We start from the raw sequence: 14,766 nt of genomic DNA, 5'->3' as shown, positions 1-14,766 counted from the left end.
TGCGATCTACTCTAGATGGCCAAGCGAGTTGGCCCGTAGTGCGAAACCGCCGAATACGAAGATCTGTCCGGGAAGAAAAACTTCCCCTGGATAGCATTGTTGTAGATGATTGACAGGGCCATCGAACCTCTTGAAGACGGCGCAGCGGAACTCTCAATGAAAGCACCAATGTCGGTGTCAAAACCGGCGAATCTCGGGTAGGGGGTCCCGAACTGTGCGTCTAAGGTCGATGGTAACAGGAGACAGGGGACACGATGTTTACCCAGGTTCGGGCCCTCTCTATGGAGGTAATACCCTACTTCCTGCTTGATTGATCTTGATGAATATGAGTATTACAAGAGTTCATCTACCACAAGATCGCAATGGCTAAAACCCTAGAAGTCTAGCCTGTATGATTATGATTATGATTGTCCCTATGGACTAAACCCTCCGGTTTATATCGACACCGGAGGGGACTAGGGTTGTACAAAGTCGGTAACAGAGAAAAGAATCTTCATATCCGGACGCCAAGCTTGCCTTCCACGCAAAGGAGGGCCCCATCCGGACACGGGCGAGAGTCTTCGGTCTTGTATCTTCACAGCCCATCAGTCCGGCCCATGTCAAACAGGCCGGACGCCCGAGGACCCCTTAGTCCAGGACTCCCTCACCCAGGGCGATGTGCATCAGCCGTTGGAAGGTCGCCCCTGCGTTGCACAGCCCGAACGGCATGCAAGTGTAGCAGTATACCCAGCACGGGGTCAGGAAGGACGTCTTCTCGACATCCTCCACCGCCATCTTGATCTGGTGGTAACCCGAAAAAGCGTCCAGGAAGCACAGCAGGTCGCACTCAGTGGTGGAGTCGACAATCTGGTCGATGCGCGGAAGCGGGAACTGGTCTTGAGGGCAGGCTTTGTTGACGTTGGTGAAGTCGACGCACATGCGTTCCTTCCCGCCTTTCTTGGGCACCACGATGGGGTTCGCCACACACTCGGGGTATCGGACCTCGCGGATAACACCCGCCGCCTACAGCTTGCGGGTCTCCTGGACGATGAAGGACCGCTTCTCCGTGGATTGGCGTCGCGCCTTTTGCTTCACGGGGCACACGTTGGGGCACACCCTCAAGTGGTGCTCGATCACCCTCCTTGGGACCCCCACTAGCTGCTTGGGCTCCCAGGCGAATACCTCATTGTTCGCGCGCAGAAACTTCACCAGTGCCTCCTCTTGGCCCGGGTCGAGGTTGGCGCCTATGGTGAAGGTGGCTCCCAAGGATCCATCCTCCTCGACCGGCACTTGCTTCGTTTCGGCTCGATCCTGAGTGAACAACTGCTTCTTTTTCGCTGGTGCGGCTTCCTTAGCCCCTGGAGTGGCCTTATCGGCCGAATAGGCTGTAGCTGCAGTCCTGAAGGCGAGCTTGAGGGCTGTCAGGGCCTCCTTGGATTCTCCAGCTACGGTGAGGACGCCTTTGCTCCCTGGCATCTTCATGAGGTTATAAGCAGGATGGGTGGCCACCATGAACTGGGCCAAGGCCGGGTACCCGAGGTTGGCGTTGTATGGGAGGCCGATGCGGGCGATGTTGAAGTCGATAAACTCGGTGCGGTAGTTGTCGCGGGTGCCAAAAGTCACGGGGAGAAGGATCTGCCCCAGGGGGCTGTTGGAGCCGCTGCCGACTCCGGAGAAGGGCTTGGTAGGTCGGAGCCGTTCGTGCGGTACGTGAAGTAAGCCAAAAGCCTCCACGGAGAGCACATTAAGTCCAGCCCCGCCATAAATGAGGGTCTTGGTGACGGCTATGTTGCAGATGGTGGGCGTGCAAAGCATTGGGAGCGCGCCCGAGCTTGCGGTGGTCGCGGGGTGGTCGCTTGAGTCGAAGGTGATGTCGGCCTTGGATGACGCCCATCCTGGAGGGCCCCCTACTGCATGGAGGCCGCGCCGATCTGGCGGAAGAACTGCTTGACATGGCGGTCGGAGGGCGGCGCCTGCGAGCCGCCGAGGATGGCCGCGATGGCGACAGGCGCGGGCGCGAAGCGCGCAACAAAAAGGCCGCACAGCTCCTCCCAAGAGGCCACAAAAGATCCCGGCAGGTTGAAAAACCAGCACGCGGCGCGCCAGCGAGGGCCATGGGGAACCAATTGGCCATGACCTTGTCGTCGCCTCCTGCCTCAAGAACGGCGTCCTCATACGCCAGGAGGAAGGCCGAAGGGTCCGCCGCGCCGTCATAGTGGGGCGACATCTCTGGCCTGAACTTGTGTGGCCACCGCACCCGCCGCAAGGCAGGGGCGAGGACCCTGAGCCCCATGGTGTCGCCGCGGGCACCCATCGGTCCAGCTGGAGGAGCGGCGCCGGCCATGGGGGTCGAACGGAGAGGTGGTGCTGCAGGAGAAGCGAAGCTTCGGCGCACCCCCTACCCGGCGCGCCAAATGTTGGATTACGGGTTTCGGCAAAACCCTTGAGGTTCGAACTCTGGGGTGCGCACGAAGATCTCTCTCCCCCCTAGCTCACGCTCTCGCCACGATCTCAAAGCCTAGCTCACCGAACCCGAGGAACAATGGACACAAGAGTTTATACTGATTCGGGCCACCGATGTGGTGTAATACCCTACTCCAGTGTGGTGTGGTGGATTGCCTTGTAGGCCGGGGATGAACAAGTACAAGGGAAGAACAACCTCCTGAGGAGAGGCGTTCTCGAGCTCGGTGAGCTGGTGTGGTTGGGGATGGTCTGAATGATCCTCCCTTCCTATGGTGGTGGCTAGTCCTATTTATAGAGGCCCTGGTCCTCTTCCCAAATGTTAGGCGGGAAGGGATTCCACAACGGCCAATTTGATGGGGGACAGCTAGTACAAGCTATCCTGACAAAAGGTGGTCTTCGCCTGCCAAAGGCTCTGGCGGTGACGCCGTCGTGGGCTCCGCGGTGACCTCCGTCCTGCTGGTCTTGGTCTCGTTGCACCAATATGGAACCTTTGCCTGATGCCTTGGGACTCCTCGCATGCGCTTGCCCCTTTAGCACCAAAGAGGCAACGAGTACTCTGCGCACACTGGCGCCCGCCTGGCCTTGGTCGTCATGGCTCATGTCATGCGAACCTCGCGAGGTGCCCCTTGCATAGATCTCTCCACTCCTCGGGAGCCAACCTAGGGAGGACGCCCCTGAGGAGGTCTTGTGTCGTCCGCCTCGCGAGGCTTGGCCCCTCGCGAGGGTCTTGAGTGATTGTTGATGAAGATGGACCGTACCAGGCCGTTAGTGGAGCCACGCCGTGGGCCGCAGGCAAGCAAGTCTGGGGACCCCCATTCCCAGGACGCCGACATGAGGAAGAGAACAGACATAGGCTTAGAGAAACTGTTGTCAACGCTGAAGAATATTTGAGGATGCGGGATAAAAAGTTGAAGGTGGAGAATGAGCTCAGATTTTTTAAATCAGACTTTACTAAGATGGTGTTGGCGAAGGAGGATGCACTTTCCCAGTTGGCCCGTGCAAAATAGGTTCTTACTAAACTGAAAGCAGAGGTGGATAAGACGAGCCTGGATGATCTTGATTAGGGAAAAGAACATATTGTTCTAATATTGTACTTATGAAGTTGAACTAGCTATATGTTGTACTGTGCTGTTTTCATGTAGCTATCGTACTGTGATGTTATAATATATTTATGTGTCTAATATGAAATTGGCAAACAGTTGTTTGATATGAAATGTAAATTTGCGTAATACTAGAATTATTAATTGTAAACTAATAAACCTGCTAAATGTGTCATGGAACTTTGCAAACGGTTCTAGCAGTAAAAGCGCTTGTGATGGATAGCCCAATGCCACATGATACGTCTCCAACGTATTTATAATTTTTTATTGTTCCATGCTATATTATATTCTGTTTTGGATGTTTAATGGGCTTTATTATACACTTTTATAATATTTTCGGGACTAACCTATTAACCGGAGGCCCAGCCCAAATTGTTGTTTTTTGCCTATTTCAGTGTTTCGCAGAAAAAGAATATCAAATGGACTCCAAACGGAATGAAACCTTCGGGAACGTGATTTTCGGAACAAACGTGATCCAGAGGACTTGGAGTCCACGTCAAGAAATCAACGAGGAGAGCACGGGGCAGGGGGCGCGCCTACCCCCCCCCAGGCGTGCCCTCCACCCTCGTGGGGACCACGTTGCTCCACCGATGTACTTGTTCCTCCTATATATACCTACGTACCCCCAAACCATTAGAGGCATCCACGAAAACCTAATTCCACCGCCGCAACCTTCTGTACTCGTGAGATCCCATCTTGGGGCCTTTTCCGGCGTCCTGCCGGAGGGGGCATTGATCACGGAGGGCTTCTACATCAACACCATAGCCTCTTCGATGATGTGTGAGTAGTTTACCTCAGACCTTCGGGTCCATAGTTATTAGCTAGATGGCTTCTTCTCTCTCTTTGGATCTCAATACAAAGTTTTCCACGATTCTCGTGGAGATCTATTTGATGTAATCTTCTTTTGCGGTGTGTTTGCCGAGACCGATGAATTGTGGGTTTATGATCAAGTTTATCTATGAACAATATTTGAATCTTCTCTGAATTCTTTTATGTATGATTGGTTATCTTTGCAAGTCTCTTCAAATTATCAGTTTGGTTTGGCCTACTAGATTGATCTTTCTTGCAATGGGAGAAGTGCTTAGCTTTGGGTTCAATCTTGCGGTGTCCTTTCCCAGTGACAGCAGGGGCAGCAAGGCACGTATTGTATTGTTGCCATCGAGGATAACAAGATGGGGTTTATATCATATTGCATGAGTTTATCCCTCTACATCATGTCATCTTGCTTAAAGCGTTCTCCGTTCTTATGAACTTAATACTCTAGATGCATGCTGGATAGCGGTCGATGTGTGGAGTAATAGTAGTAGATGCAGGCAGGAGTCGGTCTACTTGTCACGAACGTGATGCCTATATACATGATCATACCTAGGTATTCTCATAACTATGCTCAATTCTATCAATTGCTCGACAGTAATTTGTTCACCCACCGTAATACTTATGCTCTTGAGAGAAGCCACTAGTGAAACCTATGGCCCCCGGGTTTATTTTCCATCATATTAATCTCCCGTCAACAAGTTATTTCTAGCGCCGTTTATTTTGCTTTCTTTACTTTTAGTCTTTATCATAAAAATACCAAAAATATTATCTTATCATATCTATCAGATCTCACTCTCGTAAGTGACCATGAAGGGATTGACAACCCCTTTATCGTGTTGGTTGCGAGGTTCTTATTTGTTTGTGTAGGTGCGAGGGACTTGAGCGTGGTCTCCTACTGGATTGATACCTTGGTTCTCAAAAACTGAGGGAAATACTTACGCTAGTTTACTACATCACCCTTTCCTCTTCAAGGAAAAAACCAACGCAGTGCTCAAGAGGTAGCAAGAAGGATTTCTGGCGCCGTTGCCGGGGAGTCTACGCAAAAGTCAACATACCAAGTACCCATCACAAACCCTTATCCCTCGCATTACATTATTTGCCATTTGCCTCTCGTTTTCCTCTCCCCCACTTCACCCTTGCCGTTTTATTCGCCCTTCTTCCGTTTGTCCTTTTGTTTGCTCGTGTTGCCACGTGCCTTCTTTGTGCTTGCGTCTTCGCTTGCTAAAAGTTTATGGATCCTCATCCGCTTGCCAATCTTTTTAAGAGATCCAATTATGATGAACCAATCCCTAGTGATTTGGGTGCACTAGATTATCTTTATAAGGTTTTGCTTGAAATCCGTGAATCTGAAAATTGTGATGAAGTGCTTTATGAGGTGATTCACGATAGATCTTTGAATAAAAATCATGATCGCAATAATTTTATTATAAATTCTATTGTTGTAAATTGTGTTAATAATATGCAAAACCATAAGCTTGGGGATGCTAGTTTTGCTATGTCTACTACTTGTTGCAATGATCATGATTGGGGTGATTCTTCTTACGATCTTGAAAATTTACTTACTCCCCATGATGAATATGAGATTGATAATAGTGTTTGCAATATTATTGAAAGTGGGTTTGGAAGAGTGTAAACTTTAGATCCCACATATTTGGAGAATGTTCAATCTTATGAATTTTTTGATAAAAGTGGGTTTGGAGAGGTCATGACTTTAGCTAATGTTAATTCCACTATTTTGGAAGAGTGTCAACTTCGCATGCATGTGGATCGTGTTGAGAATATGTTATGTGATAGCTATTTTGTTGAATCTGAATATGATCCCACATTTAATTATTATGAGAGAGGAAAATATGGTTGGAGAAATTTTCATGTTACTAAATTACCTCTCGTTACGTTGAGATTGCTATTGTTTCTCACTTCTTCCTTGCGTATGCTAGTATTTGCTTGCCTATAAGATGCCTATGCATAGGAAGTATGTTAGACTTAAATATGTTTTTCACATGTTTTATGATGCTCTCTTTGTGCTTCAATTCTTGTCTTTCATGTGAGCATCATTAAATTTATCAATGCCTAGCTAAAAGGCTTTAAAGAAAAACGCTTGTTGGGAGGCAACCCAATTTTATTTTTAGTTTTTTGCTTTTTGCTTTTGTTTAGGAATAAATCTTTGATCTAGCCTCTGGTTAGATTTGTTTTTGTGTTTTAATTAGTGTTTGTGCCAAGTTAAACCTATAGGATCTTCTTGGATGATAGTTATTTGATCTTGCTGAAAATTCCAGAAACTTTCTGTTCACGAAAACAATTGTTAAAAATCACCAGAACGTGATAAAATATTGATTCCAATTTCAGCAGATCAATAAACAAATTATTTAGGTCGTCTTATTTTGGCTGAATTTTTTGAGTTCCATAAGTTTGCGTTAGTTACAGATTACTACAGACTGTTCTGTTTTTGACAGATTCTGTTTTTCGTGTGTTGTTTGCTTATTTTGATGAATCTATGGCTAGTAAAATATTCCCTCCGTTCCAAAATAGATGACCCAAATTTGTACTAAAGTTATTACAAAGTTGAGTCATCTATTTTGGAACGGAGGGAGTAGTTTATAAACCATAGGGAAGTTGGAATACATTAGGTTTAAGACCAATATAATTAAAGAATGAGTTCAATACAGTACCTTGAAGTGGTGTTTTCTTTTCTTTCGCTAACGGAGCTCACGAGATTTTCTGTTAAGTTTCGTGTTGTGAAGTTTTCAAGTTTTGGGTAAAGATTTGATGGAGTATGGAACAAGGAGTGGCAAGAGCCTAAGCTTGGGGATGCCCATGGCACCCCAAGATAATCTAAGGACACCAAAAAGCCAAAGCTTGGGGATGCCCCGGAAGGCATCCCCTCTTTCGTCCTCATCCATCGGTAAATTTATTTGGAGCTATATTTTTATTCACCACATGATATGTGTTTTGCTTGGAGCGTCTTGTATGATTTGAGTCTTTATTTGTTAGTTTGCCACAATCATCCTTGCTGTACACACCTTTTGAGAGTGACACACTTGATTCGGAATTTGTTAGAATATTCTATGTGCTTCACTTATATCTTTTGAGCTATATAGTTTTTGCTCTAGTGCTTCACTTATATCTTTTAGAGCACGGTGGTGGATTTGTTTTATAGAAACTATTGTTCTCTCATGCTTCACTTATATTATTTTGAGAGTCCTACAAAACAGCATGGTAATTTGCTTTAATTATGATAGGCATCCAAGATTAGTAAAAAAATTCTTATGAGTGTGATGAATACTATGAGAAGTTTGATGATTGATAATTGTTTTGAGATATGAAGATGGTGATATTAGAGTCATGCTAGTTGAGTAGTTGCGAATTTGAGGAATACTTGTGTTAAAGTTTGTGATTCCCGTAGCATGCACGTATGGTGAACCGTTATGTGATGAAGTCGGAGCATGATTTATTTATTGATTGTCTTCCTTATGAGTGGTGGTCGGGGACGAGCGATGGTCTTTTCCTACCAATCTATCCCCCTAGGAGCATGCGCGTAATACTTTGTTTCGATAACTAATAGATTTTTGCAACAAGTATATGAGTTCTTTATGACTAATGTTGAGTCCATGGATTATACGCACTCTCATCCTTCCATCATTGCTAGCCTCTCTAATACCGCGCACTTTTCGCCGGTATCATACACCCACCATACACCTTCCTCAAAACAGCCACCATACCTACCTATCATGGCATTTCCATAGCCATTCCGAGATATATTGCCATGCAACTTACCACCATTCCGTTTGCTATGACACGCTTCATCATTGTCATATTGCTTTGCATGATCATGTAGTTGACATCGTATTTATGGCAAAGCCACCGTTCATAATTATTTCATACATGTGACTCCTGATTCATTGCATATCCCGGTATTCCGCCGGAGGCATTCACATAGAGTCATATTGTTGTTCTAAGTATTGAGTTGTAAATCTTGAATTGTAAGTAAATAAAAGTGTGATGATCATCATTATTAGAGTATTGTCCCAAGTGAGGAAAGGATGATGGAGACTATGATTCCCCCATAAGTCGGGATGAGACTCCGGACTAAAAAAAAAGAGAAAGGCCATAAAAAAGAGAAAAAAGAAAGGCCATAAAAATGAGAGAAAAAGAGAGAAGGGACAATGCTACTATCCTTTTACCACACTTGTGCTTCAAAGTAGCACCATGATCTTTATGATAGAGAGTCTCTTATGTTGTCACTTTCATATACTAGTGGGAAATTTTCATTATAGAACTTGGCTTGTATATTCCAATGATGGGCTTCCTCAAAATGCACTAGGTCTTCGTGAGCAAGCGAGTTGGATGCACACCCACTTAGTTTCTTTTGTTGAGATTTCATATACTTATAGCTCTAGTGCATCCGTTTCATGGCATGTTGGGGATCGTAGCAGAAATTAAAAAATTTCTACGCATCACCAAGATCAATCTATGGAGTAACTAGCAACGAGAGAGAGGAGAGTGCATCTTCATACCGTTGAAGATCGCGAGACGGAAGCGTTGCAAGAACGCGGATGAGGGAGTCGTACACGTAGCGATTCAGATCACGGCAGAATCCGATCCAAGCACCGAACAACGATGCCTCCGCGTTCAACACACGTGCAGCCCGGTGACATCTCCCGCGCCTTGATCCAGCAAGGAGGAGGGAGAGGTTGAGGAAGAAGGCTCCAACAGCAGCACGACGACATGGTGGTGGTGGAGTGACAGTTCTCCGGCAGGGCTTCGCCAAGCACACGCGGAGGAGGAGAGGTGTTGGGGAGGGGAGGGGCTGCGCCTTGGATGTGGTGCTGTAGCCCTCCCCTCACCCCTCTATTTATAGGGAGAAGGGGGAAGGGGGCCGGCCCCTCTAGATGAGATCTAGAGGGGGGCGGCGGCCAAGGGGGAGGGAGCTTGCCCCCCAAGCAAGGGGGGCACCCCCCCTTTAGGGTTCCCCCCAAACCCTAGGCGCATGGGCCCTAGGGGGGTTGGCGCCCAGCCCACTTAGGGCTGGTTCCCTTCCACCTACAGCCCATAAGGCCCTCCGGGGCAGGTGGACCCTCCCGGTGGACCCCCGGAACCCCTCCGGTGGTCCCGGTACAATACCGGTATACCCCGAATATTTCCGGTGACCGTATGATGACTTCCCATATATAAATCTTCACCTCCGGACCATTCTGGAACTCCTCGTGACGTCTGAGATCTCATCCGAGACTCCGAACAACATTCGGTAATCACATACAAACCTTCCTTATAACCCTAGCGTCATCGAACCTTAAGTGTGTAGACCCTACGGGTTCGGGAATCATGCAGACATGACCGAGACACCTCTCTAGCCAATAACCAACAGCGGGATCTGGATACCCATGTTGGCTCCCACATGTTCCATGATGATCTCATCGGATGAACCACGATGTCGAGGATTCAAGCAATCCCGTATACAATTCCCTTTGTCAATCGATACGTTACTTGCCCGAGATTCGATCGTCGGTATCCCAATACCTCGTTCAATCTCGTTACCGGCAAGTCACTTTACTCGTTCCGTAATGCATGATCCCGTGACTAACTACTTAGTCACATTGAGCTCATTATGATGATGCATTACCGAGTGGGCCCAGAGATACCTCTCCGTCATACTGAGTGACAAATCCCAGTCTCGATCCGAGCCAACCCAACAGACACTTTCGGAGATACCTGTAGTGCACCTTTATAGCCACCCAGTTACGTTGTGACGTTTGGTACACCCAAAGCATTCCTACGGTATCCGGGAGTTGCACGATCTCATGGTCTAAGGAAATGATACTTGACATTAGAAAAGCTTTAACAAACGAACTACACGATCTAGTGCTATGCTTAGGATTGGGTCTTGTCCATCACATCATTCTCCTAATGATGTGATCCCGTTATTAATGACATCCAATGTCCATGGTCAGGAAACTGTAACCATCTATTGATCAACGAGCTAGTCAACTAGAGGCTCACTAGGGACATGTTATGGTCTATGTGTTCACACATGTATTACGATTTCCGGATAACACAATTATAGCATGAACAATAGACAATTATCATGAATAAGGAAATATAATAATAACCATTTTATTATTGCCTCTAGGGCATATTTCCAACATGGCAATCCCTACTCACTCTCATTGATATCTATTGATGGGCATCTCCATAGCCCATTGATACGCCTAGTTGATGTGAGACTATCTTCTCCCTTTTTTGTCTTCTCCACAACCACCATTCTATTTAACATATAGTGCTATGTCCATGGCTCACGCTCATGTATTGCGTGAAGATTGAAAAAGTTTGAGAACACCAAAAGTATGAAACAATTGCTTGGCTTGTCATCGGGGTTGTGCATGATTAAATACTTTGTGTGATGAAGATAGAGCATAGCCAGACTATATGATTTTGTAGGGATAACTTTCTTTGGCCATGTTATTTTGAGAAGACATAATTGCTTAGTTAATATGCTTGAAGTATTATTATTTTTATGTCAATATTAAACTTTTGTCTTGAATCTTTCGGATCTGAACATTCGTACCACAATTAAGAGAATTACATTGAGAATTATGCCAAGTAGCATTCCACATCAAAAATTCTGTTTTTATCATTTACCTACTCGAGGACAAGAATGAATTAAGCTTGGGGATGCTTGATACGTCTCCAACGTATCTATAATTTTTGATTGTTTCATGCTATATTATTCTGTTTTGGATGTTTAATGGGCTTTATTATACACTTTTATATTATTTTTGGGACTAACCTATTAACCGGAGGCCCAGCCCAAATTGCTGTTTTTTTTGCCTATTTTAGTGTTTCGCAGAAAAAGAATATTAAACGGAGTCCAAACGGAATGAAACCTTCGGGAACGTGATTTTCGGAACAAACGTGATCCAGAGGACTTGGAGTCCACGTCAAGAAATCAACGAGGAGAGAACGAGGCAGGGGGACGCGCCTACCCCCCAGGCGCGCCCTCCACCCTTGTGGGCCCACGTTGCTTCACCGACCTACTTGTTCCTCCTATATATACCTACGTACCCCCAAACCATCAGAGGCATCCACGAAAACCTGATTCCACCGCCGCAACCTTCTGTACCCGTGAGATCCCATCTTGGGGCCTTTTCCGGCGTCTTGTCGGAGGGGGCATTGATCACGGAGGGCTTCTACATCAACACCATAGCCTCTCCGATGATGTGTGAGTAGTTTACCTCAGACCTTCGGGTCCATAGTTATTAGCTAGATGGCTTCTTCTCTCTCTTTGGATCTCAATACAAAGTTCTCCACGATTCTCGTGGAGATCTATTCGATGTAATCTTCTTTTGCGGTGTGTTTGTTGGGACCGATGAATTGTGGGTTTATGATCAAGTTTATCTATGAACAATATTTGAATCTTCTCTGAATTTTTTTATGTATGATTGGTTATCTTTGCAAGTCTCTTCGAATTATCAGTTTGGTTTGGCCTACTAGATTGATCTTTCTTGAATGGGAGAAGTGCTTAGCTTTGGGTTCAATCTTGCGGTGTCCTTTCCCAGTGACAGCAGGGGCAGCAAGGCACGTATTGTATTGTTGCCATCGAGGATAACAAGATGGGGTTTATATCATATTGCATGAGTTTATCCCACTACATCATGTCATCTTGCTTAAAGCATTACTCCGTTCTTATGAACTTAATACTCTAGATGCATGCTGGATAGCAGTCGATGTGTGGAGTAGTAGTAGTAGATGCAGGCAGGAGTCGGTCTACTTGTCACAGACGTGATGCCTATATACATGATCATACCTAGATATTCTCATAACTATGCTCAATTCTATCAATTGCTCGACAGTAATTTGTTCACCCACCGTAATACTTATGCTCTTGAGAGAAGCCACTAGTGAAACCTATGGCCCCCGGGTCTATTTTCCATCATATTAATCTCCCGTCAACAAGTTATTTCTGGCACCGTTTATTTTGCTTTCTTTACTTTTAGTCTTTATCATAAAAATACCAAAAATATTATCTTATCATATCTATCAGATCTCACTCTCGTAAGTGACCGTGAAGGGATTGACAACCCCTTTATCGCGTTGGTTGCGAGGTTCTTATTTGTTTGTGTAGGTGCGAGGGACTTGAGCGTGGTCTCCTACTGGATTGATATCTTGGTTCTCAAAAACCGAGGGAAATACTTACGCTACCTTACTGCATCACCCTTTCCTTTTCAAGGGAAAAACCAACGCAGTGCTCAAGAGGTAGCACCACACAGTTTTCTTCATCAAATCGTGTGTGATGTACTTGATAAAAGCAAACAGTTAACCAAGGCAGAGCGTGTGTGATAGTTACACCTTCCACACACGAGCCTACACATAAAATTGTGTGGATGTACATACGAACGGAAACGTTTTCCCTGGATTGACTGTGTGGGATGTACATCAGAACGGAAACGTATTTCTCGGATTGACTGTGTGTGATATACATACAAACATAAATGTTTTCCCTGGATTGACTGTGTGGCATGTACATAAGAACGAAAACGTATTCCTTGGACCGACTGTGTGTGATATACATACCTACGAAAATGTTTTTCTGGGATTCACCGTGTGGGATGTACATACCTACGGAAATGTTTTTCCGGGATTCACCGTGTGGGATGTACATACCTACGAAAATGATTGGATTTCGATGCCTCGCCCGATCGCACACGGCCCCAGCCTGTGTCCCAGGAGGGCCTATCCCCGACGATTTCTGGGTCGTGTGGGAAGGACCCCCCTATCGCCCACACTCACTTGGCGATGGTTCCAAATGCCGTCGCGGAAAGGGGTTAAAAACCATTGTATAGCACTGACTCGTACCACTGTTGGCAATTGTTCGATGAATCACCGGAGCTGAAAACAGTTGTCCCTTCTTCTTTTTAGCAATGGGTTCTGATTTGGAGTACATATACGAGCAATATGTTGAGTGGTCCGATGGCTCGTGGGATGAGGAAGAGTACTCCGATGAGACGATGATGATGCGGGCGGTCCTTGAAGACGCGGAGTGTGCGGGGGACCATTTTGTCTGATCATGCACAACATGATCGTCGAGGATGAGGGTGATGATGCTGCCACAACTCTGGAATGTGAGAACATGGGTGATCCTATCCAACTTCCGGACCAGAATCTGGCCACATTTGAGGAGTTTATTCAAATGCATCAACAAATTCGGCATCGCAAACTAAGGCATAGCCTAGTGGTGGGAAGGGGCTGATGCCTTCCCACCCACCCAGGTTCAAGGCATGGTACTTGCAATTTGGGTTTGTTGCACCAATTATACTGTAGGGGGTTCCCTTACAGTCTTTCTGTAAAAAAACAAATTCGGCATCGACCAACTCATGAGTAGCTGAAGGAAGATCTGACCGAGCATTAGTGGGCAGTGAAAGGGGACAACAATGTTGGGATGTACTATTTGAACTTTTTAAATTTGAACTAGTGCTGGATGCAGCTATTTGAACGATTGCACCCTTTTGCATGCGCCTACTTGATCGTGCATACTAGGAAGAAAAAACAGCATGTATGCGGTCACGGTTGGATGGCGTCCTTCTGTATCCATGTCCGCGGATTGGTACCCCCTGTCCACGGACGGATGCGGGAGCAAATTTGCGGGTTGCCGTTGGAGATGCCCTAACTACTTAGTAGGGAAGGAGCCAAGCTGGCAACAAAAAAGCAAAAGATTCTGCAACATCCTCTTCCACGTAGTTGTTAGCAATGAGCAAATCAATCTCTTGGAAGTTAATTTTCATGTCTAGAAGAGAGGTTTTCAAACCAAGAAATAATCGATTTAAAATTCCTGGCTTTCTCAACAAGATCTCCAAGAAGAGGGGGGTGTCATCAACATACTGTAAGTTGTCCACACCACCAAGGATGATGTTAGTCAAAAGTCCAGAAATCAAGCCACGATTAGCAGCCTTAATAAGCATTTTAGAGAAAACACCATACACTAAATTAAGAGGCAAAGGGGACAGGGCCCCCCTGTTTGAACCTCTTACCCCCCAACAAAGTAGGGATCATTTGTGAGCCTCTTACCCCCCCAAAAAGTAGGAAATTCACTTTGCACCAAAACCTTCAGAGTTTAGCATTTCAAACAGAAAATCCCAACTAACTCTGTCATAAGCCTTGTCATACTCCAGCTTAAGAATAAGCCTCTCAAACCCATCATTTTAAACCTCATGAGTCATGACCACACTCTCCAAAATGAATATACCTTTAATAAAAGCAGTCTGATTTGGAGAAACAAGTCTATTACTGTTTGGGAAAAACCTATTAGTCATAGCTTTAGTAAAAAACACATTTAATTAAACTAACAGGCCTGAACTTCTTCGTATTTAGCATCTACTCCTACTTCTTTAAGGATAAGCACAGTCAAACACAAGTT

Source organism: Triticum aestivum, chromosome 4D (genome assembly GCF_018294505.1).
Source record: "Triticum aestivum cultivar Chinese Spring chromosome 4D, IWGSC CS RefSeq v2.1, whole genome shotgun sequence".
Lineage (NCBI taxonomy): Eukaryota > Viridiplantae > Streptophyta > Magnoliopsida > Poales > Poaceae > Triticum > Triticum aestivum.
The sequence above is the reverse complement of the archived record's forward strand: the minus strand, read 5'-3'. Positions refer to the sequence as shown.